Source organism: Protopterus annectens, chromosome 2.part1, assembly GCF_019279795.1.
Source record: "Protopterus annectens isolate FY-2018-M chromosome 2.part1, PAN1.0, whole genome shotgun sequence".
NCBI classification, from domain to species: Eukaryota; Metazoa; Chordata; order Ceratodontiformes; family Protopteridae; genus Protopterus; species Protopterus annectens.
In genome coordinates this window covers 1,218,415,714-1,218,443,095 of record NC_056729.1, presented here as the reverse complement: position 1 = coordinate 1,218,443,095, position 27,382 = coordinate 1,218,415,714, and the positions used below count along the sequence as shown (strand labels likewise).

Sequence of the window (27,382 nt, the reverse complement as noted above, 5' to 3'; positions counted from 1 at the left end):
ATGTGTAGAATTTTCACTTATGTGTCTAAATAATGCACTTGTCAACCTAGCATGTCTGATGTCCCCTAGATGTTCCCCCATTCTGGTCTTTAATTTCCTATCAGTTTTACCAATATAGAAACTGGGACATTCCTGACATTTAGCCATGTATATCACTCTTTTACGGTTACAATTGTAGTGGCCCCTAATATACAACTTTTGTCCATTTACCTTGACATAGTCATCAGTTTCCAATAAATGTTGACAAAAAAAACAAGCATTGCATTTGAAATTCTCCACTTTTCTACTTGTCTTGTGGGTAGGTCTTATCCCCTCTAGAATATTCTTGATACATTTGTCTCTCCTAAACACAGACTTGGGGTTTTTACCTATTTTGGAACCTATACTAGCATCAAATTGCAAATTTTCCCAATGGTCATTTAACACCTCTATAATGGAATTGGCCATCCCATTGTGGGTTAACACCAGGGACAAATTAATTTTACCCCCTTGTTTCATACTCTTACCATTCCTAACAAACCCATAACCCAAAACTGGTTTATAAACCCCTTGATTTTGCTTAAAAATAACCTCTTTGGTGAGCTCCTCCAAAAGTCAGTCAGGATATCCCCTCTGTTTGATCATATGACTGATAAAGTCCAACTCAACTAGAAAGTCAGCATCAGAACTAACCATCCTGGCTGCTCGTATCAGTTGCCCTTTAACCACTCCCTTCTTCTGATGCTCAGGATGGCAGCTCCCATAATCCAGATATGAATTAGAAAAGGTTGACTTCCTGTGTATTTTGGTCAAAAATTTCATTTGGGCATAATCAATTAAATAAATATACTACACGCTCCTTACTGAATTCAAAAGTGAATTAAAAAAAACTCTACGGTTTCATTAATGTATAGAAAAAACTCCCTCAGGCTGTCCTCTGCACCCTTCCAAATCAGGAACAAATCGTCCAGAAACCTAGTATAGTGGACTATTTCACCCCTGTACTGACTGTTGAATAAATACTCTTGCTCTGAGGAAGTCTCTGTAGTGGAAAGGAAAGCGCTTAACTGTTTTGGAAATAAACTGTGGTGTCCTTTGGATTGCTCACATTCTTCTGTTTTTTTCATCTAAAAATACGCCATATCCTCACCTATTTAGTCACAATGCAAACATAATTAATAAAGGCCAGAGAAGTAAATGCTAGCTTGTCAAGAGCAATATGAATATAATACATGTGACAGTTATGACAGTGTAAAAAATAAAGCCAAAAGTCTTAAATATAAGGCATCTGAAAAAAGGCTCCACAGTACTATTTTATGACCTAAAACAACATTAGTTATCCAATAATCTTCTAAAACCCTTTGTCACATGATCAAACCAAATAGCCAAGTCACTACAGGATTTCACTGAGACTTGGCCAAAACAATTCTGTGCATACACTCACAATGTTCCCCAGTAAAGAGTAACTATACAGCTGTAGAGACATTAACACCCTTCCTTTCTTTATCCTAGTGTTACCACCACCTAGTCTTTATATATAGAAGCAACTAGGGCCTCATTAAAACACATTTTCATTATAGAAGATACAAATGGTGAAAAAATGTTCTATAAATACTCACAAAATCACTTATCCAATGAATCACAAAATGCCATTAAATAATGAAACGACTGCTAAAAATGTGAAACAAATACTCTTTGTATAAAACACAAAAAGATGTCCTTTTAGCATGTATGTTAAGTCATTATTATTTAATAACCTTGGATTTCAGCATCTGTAAAGAAATAGCTATAGAGAGCTTCTACCTAGAGAAGTACTCTGCCCTATTGTAACATAATTCTACATTATTATTAAAGGTATGCACAATAAAATAATTTCAGCCACTAAGATCAGTAGGATGGAACTGCAGAAGACATCATGGTACTGGTCTATTGGTGAAAGCACAGTGAATAATATGTTCTGAAATCTTTATTCTCACTTGAGAAATTGTCTGACCAACATGATATTTGAAAACAGGGACACTTCCAACCACAAACAACCTCAACTTATAACAATCTTTATACTTATATGCAACAAACTTCTGCCTGTTTATTTCATGTGTGTTTTTTCATGTTTTTTTTTTTTTAAATGGACATCTGATTATTTGTTGGCATTTTCTGATTATTTACGTAATGGCTTTTCTGAGTATTTATGGCATTCTTTTCATAGTTTCTATCTTTTGAAACCTTGAAGGCATGTTTTGCTGAGACTCTTGTTACTTTTAATTAGTTATTAAATGTTTAGAGAATGGTCTTACTGTACATCAGCACCCTGTTTGGAGAATGAGCATTCTCCAGCAGAGTATTAATGTACAAGTAATGACAGGTGAAAATGTGTCCGCCGCTTCATGGCAGCATATCAAGCCGCCGTGGTGCTCGGACTGAGAAAACAGAACAGCCACCATTAATTTACACTCGCTAAGCAGCACTTCTGCTGTTTAGTGAGTGTAAAATATATTAAAAAAAAAAAGAAAAGAAAAAAGAGAAACAAAAGCATGTGTGTGTTTATGTCTGTGTGTGTGAGTGTACGGGTGAATGTGAATGAATGCTAGAACGATCGAGCCGTTATTTTACACTCGCTAAGCAGCTCTTTTGCTGTTTAGTGAGTGGAGAATCTAAATATAAAAGAAAAATTGTTTGTGTATGTGTATGTTTCCCTTTCTCTCTGTGTGTCTGTGTTTCTGCATGAAAGCGAGGTGTGTACAAGTGAGAGTGTGAAGAGTGAGAGTAATCCAACACAAGCAGCAGCATTCAAGAGGTTTACGTTTATGTACTTCTCTTCTCTTAGGCAAATGAATAAAATGTAAAATAAAGGGGGAGCAAAGGCTCAAAACAGGAGCATATTACTGTTTAAAAAAATCACAAAGTGGCTGCAATAGGGCTTGCGTTGGCAAGCATTTTGTAGAGTAAACAATACTCTTAGCAACAGGCAGATAAACTCTGGCCTAGCAAATCTGATACACAATACAAAAGAAAAAAACTTACAGTTTACATAAAACAGGAGCGTAACTAACCTAAATCTCCAGATCAGTAAATACAGCCTGGCACTGACAGAAAGAAACAAAAGTGCAGACTTACAAAGCTTCTAAACAATACTCCTGAATACTAGTATGACTGATGGTAATTACCTGTCGCCAAGAGTAGCAAAATAAATAGGGAAGTTCAGTTACAGTACAGAATAACCGAATCTCTCTACAAGGATCTATCACAATTACAGATAATAGACAATACATGATATTAACAGGGATGACACACTGATGAACAAAGAGGAAGGAAAAAACAAACACAGCCTTGAAAATCAAATGCTTTTTTACAGGAAAACACATCTACAACAAATGTGCCTGGTAAACAATGTGTTTTTAAAGTTCCACAGGATAGCAGAATGCACAGAAAAACAAACAACTGCAGAAGAAGTGTGATACAAAAAGTAGTACTGATACATATGATGTGGGTGTGTTTAACAAAGATACAAGTAACATATACAAGTACATGTTTTCTGTAAAATGGAGCTGGTAGAACATATGTGCTGCTTATTATATATATTTGTTGAAGATGAAAATATTGTCTCTCCTGATAACTATTAATACATATAATCCAGCAGCAAAGAAAAAAGTAAATAACATAGCCATTAGTGAATCCAGGCAGAATCTAATGTCAATCTTATAGCAAACAGAGGAGATGACTGTACTACGGAACAGAGGAAGAACGTTAAAGCAAGGTAAAGAATGAAGTAATATATGACTGGCCATACCACTTTGCCCTGGGTGATGATGAAAAAAAGTCTACAGCACGATAATCGCAAGATGCAACAGGTTGTGCTTAATATCCCCTTTTATCTTCCATAATAAAATAACTGGAGCCTGAAAAAATAAACATGGGAAAATATATGATTAATAATATGCAGAAATTCATGCAAAAGAAAAGTCAGTTCTTCAGATAACACTGACTTACAGCTAATATCTGTGACGATTCTTGTTTTATGATCTGCATGTCTGAAATTTAACATACTAACTGACATACAGGGAATGGCACTTTCCAGATTTAAAACAAATCTCAGAATTTAGAACCTGGACTACCAGATATATCTACTTATTGTATTCATATGACATTACAAATGAAGAGAAAAGAATGTATACCAAAAGAACAACTGGAAGGAATAAACAACAAACGGTATGTGATCTACTCAACATATAGATACTGAAGAAGGAAGAAACAGTCTTTCCCACAGATAACATAACACATTTTAAGAGCTTTTGAGAATGGTGTGCAAATTGTTAACATAATAATACATAAAGAGGTAAAACATAGCATGCACCAATCAGCAAACACTAGAAAACCAATGCTCACATATACATACAGTCCTAATGCATGATTTGCATAAGTCTACTGATGTATCAGTTTAAAAGCAACTGTACTCTTTTTACCTAAATGTATTAATTAGATCACTAAAGAGTTTCAACTGCATAAAAAGCTGGCACCACATTTCATTTAACATAAATCTTAATGACCTAAAGCAAAAATGTACTGTAGATGAAGAAAAAGACCTGATCTGTTTCTACCCAAGCAAATGTAGACAACTTTGAAGAGTTACTTAAAAGACTTAAAGGTAGGAAATGATCTGTACAATGCCATATAATTTGAAAAGACACCTTTCTCTCCATAAACTGCTGTGAAACAGCAGGTAAAAAGACCAAGAACTGGTGCCAGGTGTTTTTACTGGGAAAGTTTAATAGTATATTCTATCAGTTTAATGGTTATACTTACTAATAAATTACCTCATCTAACTTATCATGGCACCTATGATTACTTCCAGCAACTTTCCAGTAATAACATATTTTATCTTTATTTTTATATTAATTTTCTTCATAGATAATATTAAATAATAGTATATAAACAAAAGTTCTCCCAGGCAGTCAGGATACACACACACACACACACACACACACACACACACACACACACACACACACACACACACACGTAAACATACAGAGGGAATTAAATAAAGGTACTGTGATGTGCACGCAAACATTTTGGAATTCAGAAACAGCTCTAACACATGGCTGCAAGAAGTTGTGCAGCACTGCATAGGCTACTCTGTATGCTAATGAGGCAGTCCAGGTAAGTAGCCACATGCTCTCTTGACTAGAACCGTCTCCTGGAAACCATCTTCATGCTGAGTTCAAGAAATTGCTCAGACACGTAGATCAGCATGGCCAACCCCACCACATCATGGTAGAAGACACAGCCAAAAGATTGTGTTCAACTACCAAAATGGAAAGAAGCATGTGGATTGGGGGTGGAGTATACTACTAGATAGCGGAAAGACAGACAACTCAAGTACAGGTATGGAGCCTATGTGTGTGTGTGTGTATGTGTGTATGTGTGTTTGTGTGTGTGTGTGTGTGTGTGTGTGTGTGTGTGTGTGTGTGTGTGTGTGTGTGCGTGCATGTGTGTGCGTGTGTGCATGTGTGCGTGCGTGTGTGCGTGCGTGTGTGTGCGTGTGTGTGCATGCGTGTGCGTGCATGTGTGTGTGTGTGCATGTGTGCGTGTGTGTGTGCGTGTGTGCGTGTGTGTGCGTGTGTGCGTGTGTGTGTGTGTGTGTGTGTGTGTTTGTGTGTGTGTGTGTGTGTGTGTGTGTGTGTGTGTGTGTGTGTGTGTGTGCGTCTCTGAGTGTGTGTGTGGGTGTGTGCGTGTGTGTGTGTGTGTGTGTGTGTGTGTGTGTGTGTGTGTGTGTGTGTGTGTGTGTGCGCGTGTGTGTTTCAATGTCTGTTTGAGTTTGTGTGGGAGAATGACTGGAAGGGATTCCTATGCCACAGCAGCTAACTACCACACTGCGCAGGCCAAAAATGATCTGCATGTTGTAGTACCAATTGCAATTTCAAAGATGGAAATTAACAGATAATAATGTATTTCCTTATTGTGGCTAACATGTATTTTCATAAAGTAGCAGAAGGTATTCTAAGAACTAAGCCAACATGGGAATGGAGAAAGTAGATTCTGCTAATAGGGATGATTGCAATAAGGGATACAGACAATAGGTAAGAGGAGGCTGGAATTTATTGGAGAAATCTGGCAAAGGAATCAAGGTACTGGGTGCATATTACTAGAGAGGGAAAGGTAACAGAATGGGAATATGCCAAGATCTTTTTTGAACTGCAGGTTAGAGAGTGCCCTACCTATCATGGATTGATATCAGAGTATAGGTAAAGAGAAAGAAATAGGAGGGTCCTAAACGAAAGACCAGAACTGGTACTGTTTTTAGCAGAATCTAGAACAGAAGTTGCCATTAAAAAAGGAATAATTAGTACAGCATATAAAATATTGCATGACAAAAATAAGAGTCAATAAGAAGATGTTAGAAAGGATTGGGAAGAGAGATTGGATAAGGAATTCACAAATAAACAATGGGAGGATATATGTATGTCTTCCAAATATGCAACAAAGTCTCGAAGATTTACGATCTTTGCTTGGAAGTGTTTACATGGGTATTTTTATACCCTAAGTAGACTCCAGAGAATTTTTTGTCAGGGTGGGTGTAAAATGAATCCATAAATGAGTAAATGTTTATTTGTGTGAATCTAGTACATCTAAATTCAAGTTTTATATAATGTATGTACGTCGGAGTGTATAGGGAAATAAACATTTGACAAAAGGTGTTGGTTGTGAAAATTTGCAAGATAGCATTATAGATGTTATGTGTATGTGCATGAGTTCATGACTTACGGTTAATGGAATGGCTAGGTAAGGGGATGGATTTAGTGTTGTGCCTGTTTGGTATTATGAGCATTCTGTTTACTTGGGATAAGTAATGTTTAGGGTTGGGTTTGAAGCCCTCGTGTCCACCTCTTCTTATGTGTGCTAACCCTAATTCTACCCCTCTCCTAACCTTAAACATCAAGTTACTAAAATCCCTCTCCCTCAACAACACTGCTACTTTAATGATGCCTAAGCTAGGTTTTGTAACTGAAGTTTATTGAAAGTGGGAGAGAAGTATTCAATGTTTTGTGATTCATTTTTCTTCCTAGTCAGTGATTTGTGCATTTGCTCTTTTTTTCTCCTTTCACTTGTGAGTTGCTCGTATCTCTCAATTGTACCAAATTTCCCAGAAAATCCCAAATATAAATCTAAAGTAACAGGGTGCCAGGAGATTCTGAGTGGCCCCTTTAAATTATGATTTGTTAGCATTTCCAGGTTGCCTGCATTCGTGTCATCATTTCACTGTATCACCAAAGTAGGCAACACAAGGTCACAAAAACTTTGACCTAGAATACAGCATCAAGAAGACAACAATGTTGCCATTTCTGCATACTGGACAAACTGCTGATATACAAAAGGAAAATATAACAGGAAATATAGTTCAATTGTGTTACAGACATGAGACCTATTGGAAAAAAGTGTTTGATGAATATGCCAGCAAAAAATAATTATAAAATATTAGTTATTTAAAAGCTTGATTAAAATACAGTCTTGTCTTAGTTTTATCAACTTTGTAAAACAGGTGATGTATCATTTTTGTAATGTTGCATTACTCAGAGTGTGACTCACATTGACACAGCAGACATTGCTTAAACATCTGCATTGTTGATTCTGTGTCAGTGTGCTGCGTAGTACTGCTTGTTTTTTCCCACAGCATGTTTTTGCTGCAATAGCAAACTGCATAGTTTGGGGTGGGGGAAGAAGAGCAGTTAGTAGTATGGATATGTTGTGTCTATTACATTTTTTGCAAAGGTGCGGTGACTGTATTTGCACATATAGATTAGTAATCTACAAATGTCCCAGTTCAGTTCCTCAAGAGGTCTTCAAAAATTCACTCAGTGGCTTATAAATACAAAGAAATGCATTTATAAGTACTATGTATGTGCAGGCTTGCTTGCAGTGTAGTCACACCATCTCTATGACGGTTTGCATTCTTTTACTCAGAACTGGCTATGTGGGAAGTTCTTTCCCAGCATGGCATTTGTTAAAGATGTTGGCTTGGCAATCATTTTATAGGGTCAGTGTTTCTAAAGTAAGAGTGATTGTTTATTTTCATTTTAAAGTGTTATATTTTTATTTATAAGATGTTTTGGTCAAAGTTTTATAATACTTTAAAAAATGTATGTTATACTGTAGTCAGTCATATTCAAAGCTTAGTACAACAGGACTATATTTTGTGTCGTGTTTTCAGTCTTTTTTTTTTTTCATTTTAAACTTGTGTTTGTGTGGTGGCATCCCACAATCCTATTGGAAGTGGGAGCGGGTATTTTATTGGATATGCACATTTTATGCTAATTAGTTGTTCAGATTTTTGGTCAGATTTATCTACTTTTTATCTAATATTTAAGAGTGTTTGTCTAAAAATTGATGTCTGCAGGTTGAGAGGTATGGTCTTACTCTTTTTATGTTGTTGACCTCTCATATAATCATATGTATATACCACACCCAGCATGGATTTCACCCTAATCATAGCACCGCCACAGCCTTAAGACTTACAGTGACTTATGACACAGTGCCTAAACATCTGCATTGTGATTTTGTGTCACACAAATCTTCTGACTAACCTCTCCATAGTCAGAATGAATTCTACTTTGGATCTCCCCTAAAAATAGGCTATAGATCTACTGCAACTCTTTTGGCCAACAATCTAACTAACTAATTGATAAATGATTAATACTATTTACCAAGGGAAAGAAATGATAAAAAGTCATTTCCGCAATCTTCCTTAATCTTTCCAAAGCTTTTGATTCAGTCTCCCATCCAAACCTACTACAAGCTCTTCATTCACTAGGTTTCATCACTACTTCACTCAGCTGGTTCACCAGCTACCACAGCAGCCGGTCACATGCTGTCAAATGGCACGTGGCTTTTATACGTACTTACTTACGGTATCTACTGGTGTACCATAAGATTTCACTCTTATTTAACTTTTCCATTAATAATCTTGCTTCTGCCTCAGCTTATACAACATGAATTCATTGCTAAGAAGATGCTGCTCAAATCTGTTCTTCACCCTTTGTATGCTCACTACAAACCATCACTCAGGAATCATTCACCACTCTTCATTCATCAGCTGCAAAGCCATGTTGGTATGTTCATTTCCAACAAAGCTGCCTTCTCTCCCTCTGCAGTCAAGTGCTGGTCCTTCACCTGATTAGACAATAATGAAAGGTAATACTGGGGATGGATGGGAATCCCTTAAAAAACATCTTATAGGTTCAAAGGTTCATAGGTGGGTACTAGGCTATCTGCCCGAGGGCATTTATAAGCCTAGCCAGAGTGTGTCAGCTTTCACCACCCCATTGATTAATTAACTGATCCTCTGTCAAGCAGAGACAATGAAGTGATCCCAGGGGTGTATTTTCTGTTACCCATCCACTCGTCAAGGTTTCTCTTGAAGAGTGTTAGTGAGGGACTCCGCCTAATATAGTTTGGAATTTTGTTCCAAAGCATGGGGAGTCTCTGTGACAGGAATCTATCCCTTCAGCATGTTCTATTTATTGTTGTGGCAAGGTTTAGCTCACTAGAGCGCGTGGCTTGCAGTGACTTGGATTTCTTTAGGTGGAGCATGTCCATCAATTCTGAGTTGGACATGGCTTTGTAAGTCAGGTAGAGATCACCTCTGAGTAAATGATATGCCACTGAGTACAGCCGGAGTTTTTTCAGTCGGGCTGCATAGGACATATGTTTGAAGCCAGTAATCCCCTTGGTGAGGTACTTTTATGGTCTTTCCAGCTGTTGGAAGTGTCTTGTGAGGTACATCCCAAATGGGGCATTGTACTCTATGATGGGTCTGATGAGTGACGAGTAGAGGGGCATTATAACCTTTTTATTTCTAGATGTGACCCCTTTAGTAATTAGATGGGCCACATAGAAGGATTTCCTAACTACTTTGGCAATATGATTGTCAAAGGGGAGATTACCTACCTGGGTCCCCAGATCTCTTATTACCTTTTCTGTATTAAGGGGGCTGTCACCTATGTGGTAATTCGTGGGTGTTTTGTTTTGGTCTTTGGTGTGGGTCCCTTACTGTTCTTATTGTTCAGAGACCATCGATTGCTTGCATAAACTATATTTGCAAGTTCTCTTTTAGTTATTTGTTGGTGCCATTTTTGCTATCAAATTCAAATTTTTTATCTCTGATTGTCACTTGAAAACATTTTTGGTATGGTTTGATGTCTTTCCCTTCTAAATGCATAAGTGTGCTTGCAGCAGACAAACTTCTTGTACGGACTTCCACACACTATTAACCTTTTAGAGCCTGACCATAGTATTGATTTATGAACCATTTTGTAAATTCAATAACATTTTTCAGACCTACAAGACATAAAGCTTTATCCTTTTATCTAACTGAGAAATGTCTTAAATAAGAAAAGCAGTTTTGAAAAGTGAGACTTCTTCTGTGGGAAAGAATGTTCTAAAATGTAAGAAAAGAGATGATTAAATCATTTGAGAAACAGGAAGAAAAAGAGGCAGATTGTGAGAAAGTAATTAAACCTAACTCCTTATCTGGTGCCTTGGACATTGTAGCTGATACACTAATGTCTCCCATGTCAGGGATACCCCTTGCTAGTCATAATGTATCATAACATGATGTCTTATTCATTCATTCAAGCCACATTTATAATCAAGCCTGTAGCAATATCACTGCTTTCTTTGAACCCCCAAGCTTTTGTCATGTGGAGGAATTTCATCCATGAATTGAAACAGTGAGAATACTCTCTGTAACCATAAACATCTAAATAACAGCAGTGGGGCTGCATTAAAAATGCACACACATTTAAAAACCAGCCACAGGCTCCCATAGCACAGCCTTTGGAGTAGGTAAATACACAGAATGAGACATCAACCCCCACCTGAACACCAAGGATGCCAGAAGGACTCCTGCTCATAAAGTAATACATACAAATGGTAAAACAATCAAATACACTGTGACTACAAAATGAGTAACTTAATTACTTTGCTAAAAGATGCCAATGTCCTCCAGGGTGGTCTAAAAACATATACACTTGTGGTAGTAATAACCTCTCATCTAATGTCAATAACTGTAGCATTTTCAGATTTGGCAAAAGGAACATAAATTATAATTACAAAATAAATAGTCAATAAAAATGACTAACTTTTACCTCATGGAGCACAATGATTTAGGGTACTTTATTTATTTATTTATTTACACTTGATATTAACTTTAGGAGAGGTAGACTGGTTTCCGAGTCAAAGTCTGAATAGACTGATAGAGTCCATGTAGGATAGTAGGAATAGTTTTATATTATCACAAATTGTATAACACAGTATTATAGAATAAACACATGATTTAATTGGATGTGCACAGTATAATATAATTAGACTATAGTACCAGATGAGAAGTAATGCACTTAGCGATATAGTATGTGTTTTTAAGGTTGACATTCAGTTTAGATTGCGACAAGGATAACACTAACTTCAAGTTACGCTCATGCGAGCGGCAAGGTATACCTTTAAATTTGTTGTGTTTTAATAGAACAGACCTGATAGGTTCACACTACATGACGAGGGTATTTAAATTACAACTTGAATGTATTCTGATTGTCTGAAGAAGTCAGGATAAAATCCGGAAGAAAAGCGCTTAACACACCATACAAGAATTATTCATTTGCCTTGTCTTCGTGTTTTAAAAGTACTTTTCAGTACTGTTTATGTGGGGAATTTGAACAATAAAGGATCGTTTTACTGTTGCTGGAGCGTGGTGACTGGTGCTTACAGTTCAATTTACTTCGTTTGTATCTGGCTTTCTGGTTTCTGTTCGTAGTAATAACCTCACATTTAATGTCAATAACTGTAGCATTTTCAGATTTGGCAAAAAGAACATAAATGATAATTACAAAATAAATAGTCAATAAAAATGACTAACTTTTACCTCATGGGGCACAATGATTTTCCGGTATTTGGAAAAAGACAAATCAGTTAAATGCTACTATAGAGTGAGACCCGATCTTAACAAATGTTAAGCACCCCCCTGCTTAACTTGTTAAGGTTGGGTCTCATGCTAGGCTTTCAAATCTGCTAGTACTGCCCAGTAAAGACTGACAAAATAAAACAGATTTGTTTCTACCTTCTGTCCATACTGATAAAGTGTCCCTTCCTCTTATAAACTTAGAAAGTTGTCAGAAGAGTAGGATGTGTGCTCACTTGTATTCTCCAAAGGCCACAAAGTCTGTCATTAGAGAGTGTCTTCAATCCTCAGTAGTTTGTCTGAAAACCAAATATTTTATGAGGAACTGATCAAACATATGAGGCAAAAATATGAACATTTTGTTAAAATCTGGACATTTGAAAGGCATGGCAAGGTGAGTATAAACAAAAGGTACTGTGTTACACCGTCTTTTTGAAAGTGTTTGTTAATTAAGAGCTTTATGGCTTTGAAAACTGGCAAAACACTTAATGATTTTTTGTTCTTTGTTGTAACTAGTAATACACGGAGCAGCTAAAGGTCCAAGCCCTACAAGGAAATATGATTGGGTCTCTGATGATAACCTTTATGTGTTCTTGACATGGATGCCAAGATTCACTTCTCAAGCTTTGCTGTCAAAGCATTCATATCTCGAACTTAAAATAAAATCATTTTATAATCGGCGACCCACTCATAGTCTTCTATATTAGCATCTAGGAACAGTAGCAAACAATATAGTAGAGTTTCACTACTGTGCATCTATCAGAGCTAGAAAAACATATTCTCTTGGCCATCTTACTTCAAAGGGCATGTCTTTTCACCAGGGAAATCAGTGAAACACTTTATACCTCACTGTTTGGACTTTTTACTGAATATAACAGCATTTCAGTAATCTTTAAACAAGTTACCAGAAACAATGGAAAAGTGATAGGGCAGGAGAACTTCAAATATATGGCAATAGTTCCACAACTGCCATTATATCTTCTCCCTTGTAGATTATTTAGAGGTGACCACTGCCTGGTCTATAAGTTAATGTCAGAGCTGGGACTATCTGAAATTTATTGACTTGAACACACAGCTGAGAAAGTTAACAGATGCATTACACAATGTCTTCTAAAACCTTCTTCCTTATAATTAGAACAAGTCAGGTTAACTTGCTTCAAAATTATTTTCATATACATTTCACCAATAGGTCATAGATCTGACAACTGAATCTACATAGTATGAATGGCTGAACTAATAACGGTTCTTTCCTTCGTTCCTCATTATCTGAAGTAGGTGGGGCTGACAACAATGAAAAAAAATAAGACAGCATATTCTGTAACAAAGAAATGAATGCTGACAGCTGATGATGTCCTCTTCTACCAAATTCACCTTTTAAAATATTATGAAGTCAACTGCTTACAGGTGTTTCAGAATACTGCAGACACACTTAAAACATATATTTTATTCATTTATTTATTTATTTTATTTGTAGTTTGTTTGCCAGGGTGGTCCACTGGGGCACAAAGAGTCCATTTCCAATGGAGTCCTGGGGAGAAAAGCTCCAGAAAAGTACAAATTACAGATTACACATAGGAATTACAGATTACACATAGGAATACAAGTTACAGATTTCAAACATAAGATATACAAAGTACACATATTAAGTAAGCCTGACAAAGTAAAAGATCACATTTGTACAATGCCAAAAAATAGTTTGTTTTATTTTACAATTTTTGTAATTCTTGTAGTTTAAATTACTAACTAGTGATTTCTGCAGATTTTTTATAAGTATACTAATTCATGCAATTATTTAGAGATTGGAACTATAGGAGTGTATTATAAGATTTATCAGTTGCTAGAAAGGAAAGTGTAGTGTAGGAAGATTAAGTAGGAGGATGAGAGCAGGAGCATTCCCATTCTGAAGTTAGATGTGAGTGAAGCAACGTTTTGAACATAGAGAGACTGTGGTATGGATTAGAGGAGGGAGAGAGTTCCAATGTCGAGCTACAGAGAAGGACAATAGATGTTTGCCTGGTGAATGGGCAGGTTTATGGAGCTCAATTAGATTTGGGGAATTTGATCTAAGATATCTATCTGGCTGATGCATTTTGAAGGTGGAGGCAAGGGAGGGCCAGAAAGAAGGGTTGAAATTGAGTTTGTGTGCTTGGATAAGTTGAACATAGGTAAAGTAATTCGGCAGTTCAAGCCACTTTAATTGATACAGGGCATTACAGTGATGGGAAGTGGCTCTATGGCCTATTGCGAATTTTGATATCTTGTTATAGCAAGAGGAGAGTTTTGTCTTCAGGGAAGATTGCAGGTTAATAAGGATAGAGGCACCATATAGGAGGGATGGAATGAGGTATGTGTTTGCTAGGATGAGACTGGTGGAGAGAAAGATGTAACGGTAGTGGCGGTAAAGCATACCAATTTTCTTATGTTTTTTTTGATGTTTACTAGTAGGTGGTTATCAAACTTTAGTTGATCGTCAATAAGTACTCCTAGTAGTTTAGAACTGGAGACTATTTCAAGAGGAGTATTGTTCTGGCTGGTGATTGAGAATGAATTTTTATCTAGGGTGGTAGTTTTGGATGAGGTAAATATCATTAGCTTGGTTTTGGTTGCGTTGAGTGCTAGATGGTTGTGAAGCATCCATCGTTCAGTGGAAGAGAAGGTGTCTTGGGTTAGTTTAGATAAAGTGGATATAGAAAGGGAGGAGCAGATTATAGTAGAATCGTCATCGTACTGAATAAGGCTAGGATTACGGATAACTTGGTAGAAGTCATTTATGAATATATTGAATAGAAGGGGGCCTAAAATTGAACTCTGTTGGACACCTGTGGCAGTATTTAGGAAAGAAGAGATGGTGTTTTTCCATTTGACTAATTGTTCTCTGTTTATAAGATAACTGGTGAACTAGGTGATGGAGGAATGGGATAGATTTCAACTCTGCCATCAGAAATATGCAGCCCCCCCCCATCTGACACCAATGTCCATGGGTTAAACTTACATTCTGATCAATGAAGCACAAAAAAGGCAGGGAAAGCATCAGCTGCTAATAACATGCTTCGTACAGAGAAATATTACTCAGCTAGAGTAATTATTACTAATGTCTGAAGCTAGTCCCCGTTCATCTAAGTAAGTACACCTGTGGTCATGTGATAACGGGATTAAATTATAGCAGGCAAGAGAACAAGGTACCAAGGAACAGGCTCAAAAAGTACTGCAGCTGTAAAATATGTAACCCTGATTAAAAAATACACATAGCCAAGTTTATGGGTAAAAGCTAACGAGAAAGTTAAGTGGCTCATTAACCCCTTAAGATCTCTGTAGTGACAAGATTAGCTAATCCTAAGAGCACCATCTGCATGTCAAACATCAGCAGTCACAGAGTCTGTCCCATTGTCCTGTCTACTAAATGTTCACCAATGACAGTTATGTAAACAGGGCTACAGATCAATTTTTATGGGCTGTGGCAAAGAGCTGAGCTGTGCCTTTTTATGTAAAATCAGTTAAGGAAAATATGTTGTCCAAAAATCTACAAAGACAATATTCTAACAAAGATGTTTGAAACTTGACTTTCAAGTCTCCCTGCAAGAATCTAGCAGAAGACCTTCATGCAGGGTTCATTCAGTAAGATACAGTTTATGGCAGTTAATTAGAAAGAGTTAAAGGCTGTATGCTTCTAATGACTTTTATCCTTTAATCATAGGTTGGATTCCCTCAATACTGACTTAAAATCAGTGTGACACTGATATGCCACTTAACCAGATTGGCCTCACAGGATGCCTCTGAAGAAAGGCAGTTGTGTCTAATGGACTTCACCCCTTAACAAATGATAAACAATTCACAATTAAATCAAATTAAAGACACAATCATCAGTTTGAACTGCAGAGCAAAAAGCACACAGTATTTCAGTTCTATAATGAGGAGGTTATCTTTATAAACACACAAGTAAGGACATTTTAAGCGACAGAATCTGGATCACAAGAGATAAGTAGTATTCATATAGCAGTTCATAGGTTTATAGCAGATTACTTGGCTAACACCTTAAGGGCTCTTACAGGCCTAGCCAATATAACCTGATTTTGCCCAATATATGGCCCCCTAGGGGGTAGGAGGATGGCACGGATTTGTGCCTGTACATTGAGTATCTTACAGATTACCCCTGTCCATAAGTATTAGACATTGACAGAGTGAAGGTTACCTGACTGGGCACAGGGTGACCCATACAGTACCGCTATCCAGACCCTATCAGGGTCTGAATGAAGAGATGATAAGTCAGCAAGCAAAGGAGAGTAGTATTGCCAAAACTGAATTCATTCTCAACTCTTGCTGAATACCTTCACGAGGTGGACCCTGTTTTTCACAAAAAACAAGATGACACTGATATACGGACTGTATTTTATAGAGCATATATCACGGACAGAAGTAAATCAAAATTAAAAAAGATAGCTGGATTCACAAGACCCAGGATAAAAAAGTGCCCAATCCTACTAGGCGTACTGGTGCCAGGACTGGAAAAGATGACAGTGTAGCATCTTCAAAACATTCCTACAATAGGGCCAGGCCAGGCCCAGGAACAGGATGGCCCTCCTGCTGTAGAAGGAAGTAGCAGTCCGCAAAAATCAAAAAAACTGATAGGCTAAAGAAGAGCCATAAAGATGATAGAGTGGACTATTGAGGATACGAAAGAAATTATGTATTGTTACTATTATGCAAAAAGCCCAAAATTTCCAGACACAAGATATACAAAAAGATTAAGAGAGAAATTAGGGGAAAGAAAAATACTTCCAACAGAAAAACTGTCAGAAGCCTCAAATAACAATTTGTGTTTATTAATACAACAGATTTGTGAAAAACATTATATAGACCAAGAAACTTTGATCTGTTTGGAAAAAGAAGCATCTGAGGAAGTGCAAAAATATAAACAACAAAACCTAGAGATATTTGAAAAGTATAAAAAAGAAATATGGACATGGGAAAGGAATAGAGATTTGATATGGTGCAAAATTTCTGCAAAGTCGAAAGTCAAATGAATCAATAGAAAAACTGTAGCCCCAAAGATATTCAAAGAGAAATACAGGCAAAGGCATCCAGATATGGAAAATTGCACAATAAAAAAAATATCACAAAGAGGAAATGTAGAAAAGAAGATTAGTAAAGTAAAAGTTAAAAAAAAAAGAAGCTGAAGTTATGGAATGCTTGCGAAGTGGAGGATTTGGTGTAGAAGGACTAACACAGGTTACATCACAGCATGATGATAAAGTTCCCAAAGTAAGAAGAAACAGGAAGATCAGCACACATCTCAAGAAGAAATATGGATGTGGGAAAGAAAAAGAGATTTAATATGGTGTAATATTTATGCAAAGTAGAAAGTAAAATTAATCAATACAAAAAGAGCAGCACCAAAGGTAGGTGAAGAGAAATACAGGCAAAGGAATCCAAACACGGAAAGCTTTACAATGCAAAAAACAAGAAGACAAAGAGGAAAAGTAGAAAAGGAGATTAGTAATGGAGAAGTTAAAGAAATAGAAACTGAGATTATGGAGTGCCTTCAAAGTGAGGGATTCAGTGTAGAAAATCTAACTCAGAAAGCACCACAACAGGATAGAGCAATAGACATCCAAATTAAGAAGAAACCAGTGGAATGGAAAGCATTTGGGCAATTGCCATATGAAGATATTTTGGAGCCTTCCACAGGAAACCAGTATAAATGTTCATTTGAAGCTGGACAGCAAGGGAAGGAACAGGAAACTGTGGCAACTCTGACGCAGTCAATGTTGAGGAGTGAAGGCCATATGACAGTGCAACAGATGACACAGGATGACACAGGATGAAACTGAAGAGAATGTGCCACAGAAAGATGCTACAGAACTTTCTATAGAATGCCTGCAGGAAATGGAGAACAAAAATGTGTCCAAAGTTTAGAAGAAAATGAGCTAACAGAAAAGTTTCTTGACTTAATGGAGACAGACATATTAAAATCAATGAAAGAAACAGACTGCAGAAGGTCAATAAAACCCCAAAAGTCAAGTCTGATAAAACAAATGAACACAGTAATTAAGACTGTCCATAGAGATCCATGTGATATAACAGAAGTAAACAGGATATATCATTGTGCAGCTAAATTAATAACTGATAAAGTTCTACCACAAGAACACAGGGTAGTGTGGGAAAGGAATGGAAGAAATCAAATACCATCATGGAAGTATCAAACAGAGAAAAATATAAAGCAATTAAGACAAGAAGCGTCACTGTTAGAAAGATATAGAAGAGGGAATGGATCAACAAAAATACTCAGAAAGATAGATATGATAAAAGCAATGTACAGCATTATAACGGATCAGGATCTATCTTGCACTATTACAAATGTTGTTGTGTCTTTCGGCTTATCCTGGTTAGGGGTTGCCACAGCGGAACTCCGGTCCGCTAATGTTTGGTAGTGGATTTTTACGTGCCGAGTTACCAGCCTTGACGCACAACCTTCAACGAAGGCACGCATTCACGCATGCCTCCACACAGAAGATGCTCTAGCTGAGAATCGAACGGGACAATGTCTTGCTGTGAGGCGACAACGCTACTGCAGCACCACTACCGCGCTTGCAAACAGGCAGAAAAACTTAGAAGATACACAGAAAATTTAAACCAAAAGTACAAAGTAAGCCATTTATTGATGACCCTAAAAAGTGTTATAGAGAATTGGGAAACAAGGTACAAGGAATTGAAAGACCACCCGAAAAAGAAGAAATCGATACATTTTGGAGAAATATCTATGAAGATCCTGTGGAACACAACTAAGATGCTAAACGGATAGAAGAAGTAAAAGAAACAATAAGAAGTTCAAAGGTACAGGATATGAAATGGGATGAAGTAATGGCCAGAGAGACTGAGATAAAGTTAAGAAAAGCCTCCAAATGGAAAACCCCAGGCCCAGATGCAGTACCTAACTTCTGGCTAAAAGTATTAACATCTTTGCATGAAGAGTTAGCCATGAGTAAGAACTATTTATATGCACACCCCAGACACACACCTGATTAACAACAGGAAAAACAATGCTCCTACTTAAGAGTAACCCTGCAAGTTATTCTAAAAATTATAGACCAATAACTTGCCTTCTGACAATGTATAAACTATACACTGGAACTGATGCCTACAGAGAGTATAGTCATTCAGAAGAAAATTCAATCATGACAACAGAACAAGAGGGTAATAAAAGAAAGTCATATGGAACAAAGGATCATCTGTTGCTAAATAAAGTCATAATGGAGGACTGTAAAAAGGGGAAGAATCCAAGTATGGCATGGATTGCCTACAAAAAGCACACTATCCCACATTCATGGACAAAAGAGTGCTTAAAAGTGTATAAGATACACCCTGCACTCATCAATTATATTACAGTGACCATGAAACAGTGGTAGACCACTTTGCAATTAAGCCATGATGTAAGGACAAATTAGTATTCCAGGGATAAAAATTCAAAGGGGGATATTCCTGGTAACTCCCGGTCACCGCTGCTATTCTGTCTTGCCGTTAACTCTTTAAGCTGTCTACTTAACAGATTGGGCCACACTGCGGTGGTGGTGCTGTGGTAGCGTTGTCGCCTCATAGCAAGATGTTGTCCCGTTCGATTCTCAGCTAGAGCGTCTTCTGTGTGGAGGCATACGTGAATGGGGCATGCCTTCGTTGAAGGTTGTGCATCAGGGCTGGTAACCCAGTACGTAAAAATCCACTACCAATCATTAGCGGACCGGAGTTCCGCTGTGGCGACCCCTAACCGGGAAAAAGCCAAAAGACACAAATAAACTTAACAGATTAGGCCATGGCTATAATTTGGCTCCTAGAAAACAACAGAGAGTAAAAATCTTTCATCTTCTCTTTGTCGATGATTTAAAACTGTATAGCTCATCAGATGAGGAACTGAAAGCACAATAGCAAGCAGTCAAAACTTTTTCAGATGATATAAGAATGTCATTTGGTCTTGGTAAATGTGCAAAAGCAACCTTTAAAGCAGGAAAGATACAGCAGCAAGAAAACATCAGTTTGGGACAAGAATGTGATATAAAAGAACTGCATCTATATTACAGTATCAAACATTAACCGAATGCCCTTTTATCGACACATATTAATCAAAATACAAAAGCACGAACGGCCACAAAAGCAAATTTTTTCCCAGGGGGAAAAAATCACTTGGCCAATACAAAAAAAAAAAAAAAAATTCAGACCATACGACTGTACGTGTGCCCCCTCCCCCCACACCCCTCTAACTAAATATACAAACTTTGAGATTGCACTACAGTGGAGAAAAGGGCAAATCCCTGATGATGGTAAAGCGATTTTTTCCCCCCTAGGAACTTGTACAAGAGGGAGTGTATAAATATTTGGAAACTGATGAAGGATCAACAATAAAACATGAACAAATGCAAATAAAAGTTAGTAACGAATATTTTAGAAGATTTAAATTAATCCTGAAAACAGTGTTGACATCTAGGAAAAAAATTCAAGCTATAAATCAAGTTGCTCTTCCTTACAGTTTTGGAGTGATTGACTGGCCCTAAAATGTGTTGGACAGATTAGACAGGAACACAGGAAGGATGCTTCGTGTTCACCAAATGATTTATAAAAATCAGTGCAAATCAAGAATATATATTCCCCATTCCGAAGGAGGTATGAGCCTCCTTGAAGTTGATTACATGTATAGATCTGCAATTGTGGGACTGCTGACCTCACAAGACCCAAATGCAGTGAAAGTTTTAAAGCATGAGTAGAATAAATCTAAGATGGCTCCCTGCTTAGTCTAGCAGAATCATGTCGGAGTCAAGCAGTAATAGAAATCAAAGCATAAAGATATAAAAGTCAGGCAGCAAATGAATGTTCCAAAAAAAAAAAACAAAAGAAAGAATATAAGGTGAAGGATCAGATGAGAAGGCAAGAAATGTGGAAAATGCATAAATACAGTTGCAAGTACAGAAAACATCTGGAAGAACCTAGTGTTGATCAGGATCGAATGCAGGAATGGTTAAGAGAGGCAAATTCAAAGCAAAAGATGAAAGGTTAATATCGGTGGCCCAAGATAGTGGGCTACGTACACGTTGGTTTACAAAGTCCATTGAATATGTGGGAGAAACAGACAAATGTAGGTTTTGTAAAACGAGTTGGAAACAGTCACATACCATGTTGCTGTTTCTGACAAACTAATGGCAAAAGGATTGTATACTGAAAGGAACAATAATGTAGCAAGACTGTTGCACTGGGGGTTGTGCAAACATTATGGTATTGAAGTGGCTGAAAAAGACTGAAAACATGAACCACAAAGCATTATAGAAAATGATGAAGTCTACATCACATGGGATCACCCACTACTAACAGTTCGAAAGGTAGATGTGAGAAAAACAGATATAGATGTCCATGAAAAGAAGACAAAAGTAGCATTGATCATTGAAATCACTACACCCAGTGAGTACAGTGTCTTGCGTACACAGTGACACAAAGTCATAAAATATCAAGATTTGTAGGCAAAAATAAGAGCAATGTGGAAGAAGGATACTCAGACATTTTCAATAGTAGTAGGAGCAAAGGGTCTTATAAAAAATAATCTACAATCATATTTAGATATGTTATCAATACATGTAACTCCATACCAATTGCAGAAGGAGTCATTACTGGGCATATTGCAGGTGCTGTGATTCTGGCTGACATCAAAATCTGAAGCAATACTAATTTCAAGTACTTTAATCATACCTTGACTTAAGAATGGGGTCCATTCCTGTCATGGTATTAGAAACCCAAAATATTTGGAGAAATTAAAAAAGTGTAATACCACTAAGTAGTTAAAAAAATCCACACTCCCCATGCAACATAGAAACTTTGTCTACCCATGGGGCATGTGCCTGGCATGACACATCATAGGCTTGTGTTTGTACAGTACAACCAAGTAATTTCTGTCACACGACAGGGGTAGATTAAAGAGAAACCAATCCATCAAACCATTCTGGATTACATAGTGCCCCGATAAGACAAGGTTTGCACTGCCCTGGCAGACCTGTGTATCATTTGTGGTTAGACGATTCTTGGTTGCATGCATCTGGCCAACAGTCTTTACTTTCTTGAGTGGCCAGCCTCTGCCTCTATCCATTATTTGACTTTAGTTTCTTCATATGGCAGAAGTATGTGGGTGCTGTCAGGGCCACAGAGAGGCTTAATACACTGTTCACTACACTTTTAAACAACAGGGTAATGAAGTGTTGTACTTACTCATGTTGGCACAAGTTCTTTACTGATAACCAAAAGACCTGCAGTCTGTTTGTTAATGATATGCAGTAATCACTTTACAAACAAATCTTATGACAATACGTTTCCATGGTGCACTGACCCCCAGTAACTTAATGCTTCTTAATTTATCCCTAAATGACAGGAAGATATCAATTGTTGAACAGTATTTGACATTTGTATATGAGCAATTGAAAGTTAGGGTCCTATGTGCACACTTAAGAAAGATATCTTGAGGGTAAAGGGAGGGTAACAACTGTATTACCCAGTCATTAACAAAAATTCTTATAGCATCATTACCCTCAATATCTTCTGGAAAGCTACATATTCAAAGACGTTCCTTGCTGGGGCAATTCTCTTAATCATACATTTTCTGTGAAAGCAGGGTATTTTGTTCAAGGAGAAATTGGATAATGTGTTTCTAGTCCTTGGTCTTTGTTAGCAACAGATATTGTTACTATCTTGCGATAGGTTCATAGGTAGGTACTAGGCTATCTGCCCGAAGGCATTTATAAGCCTAGCCAGAATGTGTTGGCATTTGCCGCCCCCTTAGGTTAGTTCCCTGTGCCTCTGTCTAGCAGAGCCACTGAATGATCCACGGGGTAAACTTTCTGTTTCCCATCCACTCGTCAAGGTTTCTCTTGAAGAGTGTTAGTGAAGAGCTCTGCCTAATGTAGATTGGAATCTTGTTCCATAGCATGGGAAGTCTCTGTGGCAGGAATGTATCCCTCCAGCACGTCCTATTTATTGTTGTGGTGAGGTTTACATCCGTAGAGCTTGTGGCTCAAGGGGGATAAGGTTTTCTTTAGGTGGTGCATGTCCATAAATTCTGGGTTGGACATGGCCTTGTATGTCAGGCAGAGATCACCTCTGAGTAGGTGGTATGCAACTGAGTACAGCTGGAGTTTCTTCAGTCAAGCTGCATAGGGCATCTGTTTGAGGTCAGTGATCCTCTTGGTGAGGTACTTCTGTGGTCTTTTCAGCTGTTGCAGGTGTCTTGTAAGATACATTCCAAATGGGATGTTGTACTCTATGATGAGTCTGATGAGTGATGAGTAGAGGAGCACAATGACCTCTTTTGATCTGGATGTGAACCCTTTTGTGATTAGGTGGGCCACATAGAAGGATTTTCTAACCACTTTGGCAATATGATTATCAAAGGAGAGATTACTATCTACTTGGGTCCCCAGATCCCTTATTATGTCTTCCATATTTAGGGGAATACCACCTATGTGGTAGTTTGTGGGTACTTTGTGTTTTCCAAAGGGGATGACTATGCACTTTCTGGCATTTAGCTTGAGGCCATGATTTTGACACCAGGTATCCATCTCAGTGATACCCTTTTGGAGGATGTCTGTATCAGTCGGAGAGTCAATTATAGCCCCAGTTTGCAGTCGTCTGTGAACTTGGTCAGCCATAGTCCTCCTGTGCTTCGCTGTACCTCTGAGCAGTATATGCTGAACAGGAGGGGTCCTAGGACTGAGCCCTGGGGAACGCCACTTGTAACCGGTTTAGAGTCGGACCTAGCTCCCGCAACTCTCACCATGTGGGTTCTGTCCATGAGCCAGTTGCCAACCCATCTTGTGATGTAGGGGTTTATGTTCAGGCTGGTGAGCTTGTCTATAATACCAGAATGGGGAATGGTGTTGAAGGCCTTTGCGAGGTCTAGGTAGGCTGTGTGTACTGCCTTTCCCTCGTCTATAGCCTTGGTAACTGTCTCAAAGAAGTCCACCAGGTTTAGGAGGCATGATCTGCCCTTAACAAAGCCGAACTGGGTAGGGTCCAGTATTTGGAGGTTCCCAATGTCTCTGTTAATGAGTTCCATGATGATGCACTCCATAGCCTTGCAGACCAAGCTACTCAGACTTATAGGGCAATAGTTCCCAGGGTCTGTTGTGGCTCCATCTTTGTGGAGTGGAATAACAGTTGCTGTGCACCACTCTATGGGTATGTAGCCTGTGGAGAGGCTGAGTTTGAAGAGTGTGTTTAGGTGAGGGGTTAGTTCATCTTTGAGCTTGTGTAGGACGCAGCCTGGGATGCCATCTGGTCCCATTGATGCTGTGTTTTTTTGGCTTTAGAGAGGGCTATTATAACCTGAATGTCTGTGATATCAGGGGCTCTACATTCTTCTGGTATGGTTATGGGCCCTTTTCGGGGTGAGAGGGGGGTGAAGACTGCACTGAACCTGTCTGCCATGATGTCGACAGTATCGGTCGGTTCAGTGTATTTTGTGCCATTCTGCACTAACTCCGAGCAGATCTGTGCATTGCCACTTAGATTCTTGACATAGCTAAAGAATTCCTTGTGGTTTTCTTTGGAGTCCTTGGCAATTTTTCTTTCGAAGCTCACCTTGGATGATTTTATGAGGGATCATAGTTTCTTGCTGATATTGATCAGGGATGTCTTCCCTTCTTGGGATTTTACTCTTTTCTGTACTAGTTTCCTCCTTCTATTGTATAGCTTGTTTATGGCAGGGATCACCAGACTGGTTTCCTTTTCTTGGAGGAGTGAGTCTTGGTTTTGCTTGGGATAGCATAATCCATACATTCTTGTAGGTGCCCGTAGAATGCATTAGTAAAGGATTTTGCAGCTTCGACAGCATTATCCTTTAGCATGGGGGCTTTGAAACTTTCCACCTTGGTCTTAAGTAATGTGAAGTTTGCTTTTGAAAAGTTTTTCACTGTGGTTTCCCTGTCCATGGGTGGGGTTGGAATGTGGATATCCAGAGTGATTTGTTTATGGTCAGATCTAACCAGCAAGGGGTTGACCTCCTATGTGGAACATCTGTCGCCCATGTTGGTGATGACCAGGTCCAATATGTTGTTACCTCTGGTGAGAGTGTTGACCAGTTGATCCAGGGCATTTGAGTTTATAAATTCTAGGAAATGTTGGGCAAGGGAGTTAGTACTGAGTAGTTCTCCCAGTTAATGTTTGGGTAATTGAAATCACCCAATATTACGGTGTTTGGTAGGACCTTTATGTTTCCCCAGTATTTACAGAAATGCGGAATGGGGGTTCTGGCACATGGTGGGTAATCTGTAGCAAGCTACAATTTGAATTGCAGTTTTGCCTGTTGTTAGTTGCACGTGGATGATCTCTGAAGCATTGTGCTGTGCCACTAAACTAGAGGTGTGGGTATCCTTGATGAATATGGATACACCCCCGCATTTTGTATTACGGCCCGGGTTCTGTGGCCGAAATGTATGGTATGAGTTGTAGCCTGGTAGTGCTGGGGTGCTCTCTGGAGCCTTAAACCAAGTTTCTGTTACTGCACATATATCGGTTTTCTCCATACTGAGGAGTGCCTTGGGTGCAAGCATTTAGAGCTTTAGACTTCTGGCACTGAGTAGCATTACCCTCAGTTTTTTGTTACTTGTGCTATTTATGGCGATTGTCTTTTGAGCCTTGTCTAAAAAAGGCACTATGGGGGTGGCAAGAGACTTGGCCAGTATTCAAAAGCCTAAGGGTGACAGGTGCAAGCCGTCTCTAGCGAAGCAGCGTGGCTTGTCGAGCATGTCATCTCAAGTGGACAGACACTGGATCCCCTTTGAATGACACCAAAAACTTAGCCTATTGTTGAAATTGATAATTTTTTCTTTATACCCTAGTATCACTCTTGGTGAGGGCAGGATGCTACTCAGGGTCATGGTCATACCGGCCTGGGCTACATGATCAGAGAGCTCTTCCATGTCTCTTTTCATGTAGTCCAGGGAGGTCATTCACACCAACATGGACAATGACAGAGTTGTGTTTGTATTTGTTCTGGAGTGATCTGAGTGCTTGTGTTATGTGGAGGATCCTGACACCTGACAGGCAGGTAATAGTAACCTTCTCCTTATTCAGCCTTGTGAGTGGGACATCAGTGTACCTGACTACAGAGTCACCTATTACTAGTGTGTTGGGTATATTATTTTGCCTTAAGGGCTGTGATTGCATGGCACACTGGTTTTGTTAAGTATGTGTTTCATGGTTTGTGTTGGGGGTGGAGGTTGCTTGGATGTCTGCTTTGGAGGTCTCTGTTTGTTTTGCAGATTTTTATTTATTGCCTCCGAGTATGTTTTCATGTATTTATGTGTGTTTTTTGCCGGTGCTGGTTTAATGTATCTATGTGAGACTGGTGGTGTGATGCAAGTATTCCTCTTCTCCTCTTGACTGTCTGATCCAGTCTTGGGTTCAGAGCTTAGCCTCCAGTTTGGCTGTATAACTGCATCTCTCGCATGTATTAGTGTTTGGTGGTAGGAGGAGGAGAGGGTTGTCTGTGTACATGAGGCAGTTGTAAAATTGCTTCAAAATGCCCAGATTCACCAGTTGGACTGGAGAGTACACCTGAAACTGCCCTTTGGACATGCCTGGATAGGTACAGTGAACTGTTTTACTGATTGGCTGGTAAGGTCAAATAGAGAGCTTTGTCCTTCTGTACAGTATAGAGGGGTGCTGTGAAGGTGCTTCATTAAGATGGAGAAACTACTGTGCTGAAGATTAATGAAGTCCCTTCAATTCTGCCAGAATTCATTTGACAATTGTAAGAGTGGCAAATCCATCAATTTCCTGTGGTGTAGTGACAGATGGATCATGACTTCTAACTAATAACAGATCTGTCAAATCCTGAGATGATCTGTGTTCTGCCTTTTTGGGTACAAAATCATCACTTTTCTTATTGACTGACTTTCATTTTTGCACCAACATTTTAACTGCAGTAGATACCATTAAACTGATCTCATTTCACAAAGTAAATGCTTCTAAACCAAAAGTCACAAAGAAATGTCAGGTACTTTTCCAGGGAAACATCTTTTCAGCTAGTATATCTGACCAGAAGGGTGGCACAATTCCTCATTTGAAGGAAATCACTGCATTGACCAGTTAAATGTTCTATCTGCAACTGCCATTCCAGAAGCTGAACATTTAAGAAATAAGCCTTGTAATGAGGCAAGGACTATTCTTGAAGTGATTACATTTGGTCAGAGTTGGACTGCCATGGCCAATGCTATTTTCAATACAAATGGATACGTGGCATCATCTTAATGTTATGTAATGTCGATGACTGTCAATGGGGTAAACGTCCTAGCTGAATATTGGTACTAACATGAACAGCTGAAGTCTGCAGTAAAAGAGCACTGAAAACTGTTGAAAGCTACATCATATCTGCAGTCAGACATGGGGAAAGAAGGATATAGGATCCCTACTTACAGAGACAAAAGGGTAGCT

General features: G+C 38.4%; 1 protein-coding gene across 4 annotated transcripts in view; it reads right to left on the bottom strand.

Annotated features, from left to right (window-relative positions):
• Window positions 1-27,382, bottom strand: part of KLHL29 (kelch like family member 29) — a 2,735,259-nt gene that overhangs the window by 1,557,088 nt on the left and 1,150,789 nt on the right. For 3 of the 4 annotated variants that reach the window (XM_044062747.1, XM_044062745.1, XM_044062746.1), the window contains one exon: window positions 3,767-3,875. The exons of the other annotated variant lie outside the window; for it this stretch is intronic. The gene's annotated coding sequence lies outside the window, so the exon portion shown is untranslated. The remainder of the gene's footprint in view (window positions 1-3,766; window positions 3,876-27,382) is intronic. 4 annotated transcript variants of the gene reach the window in all.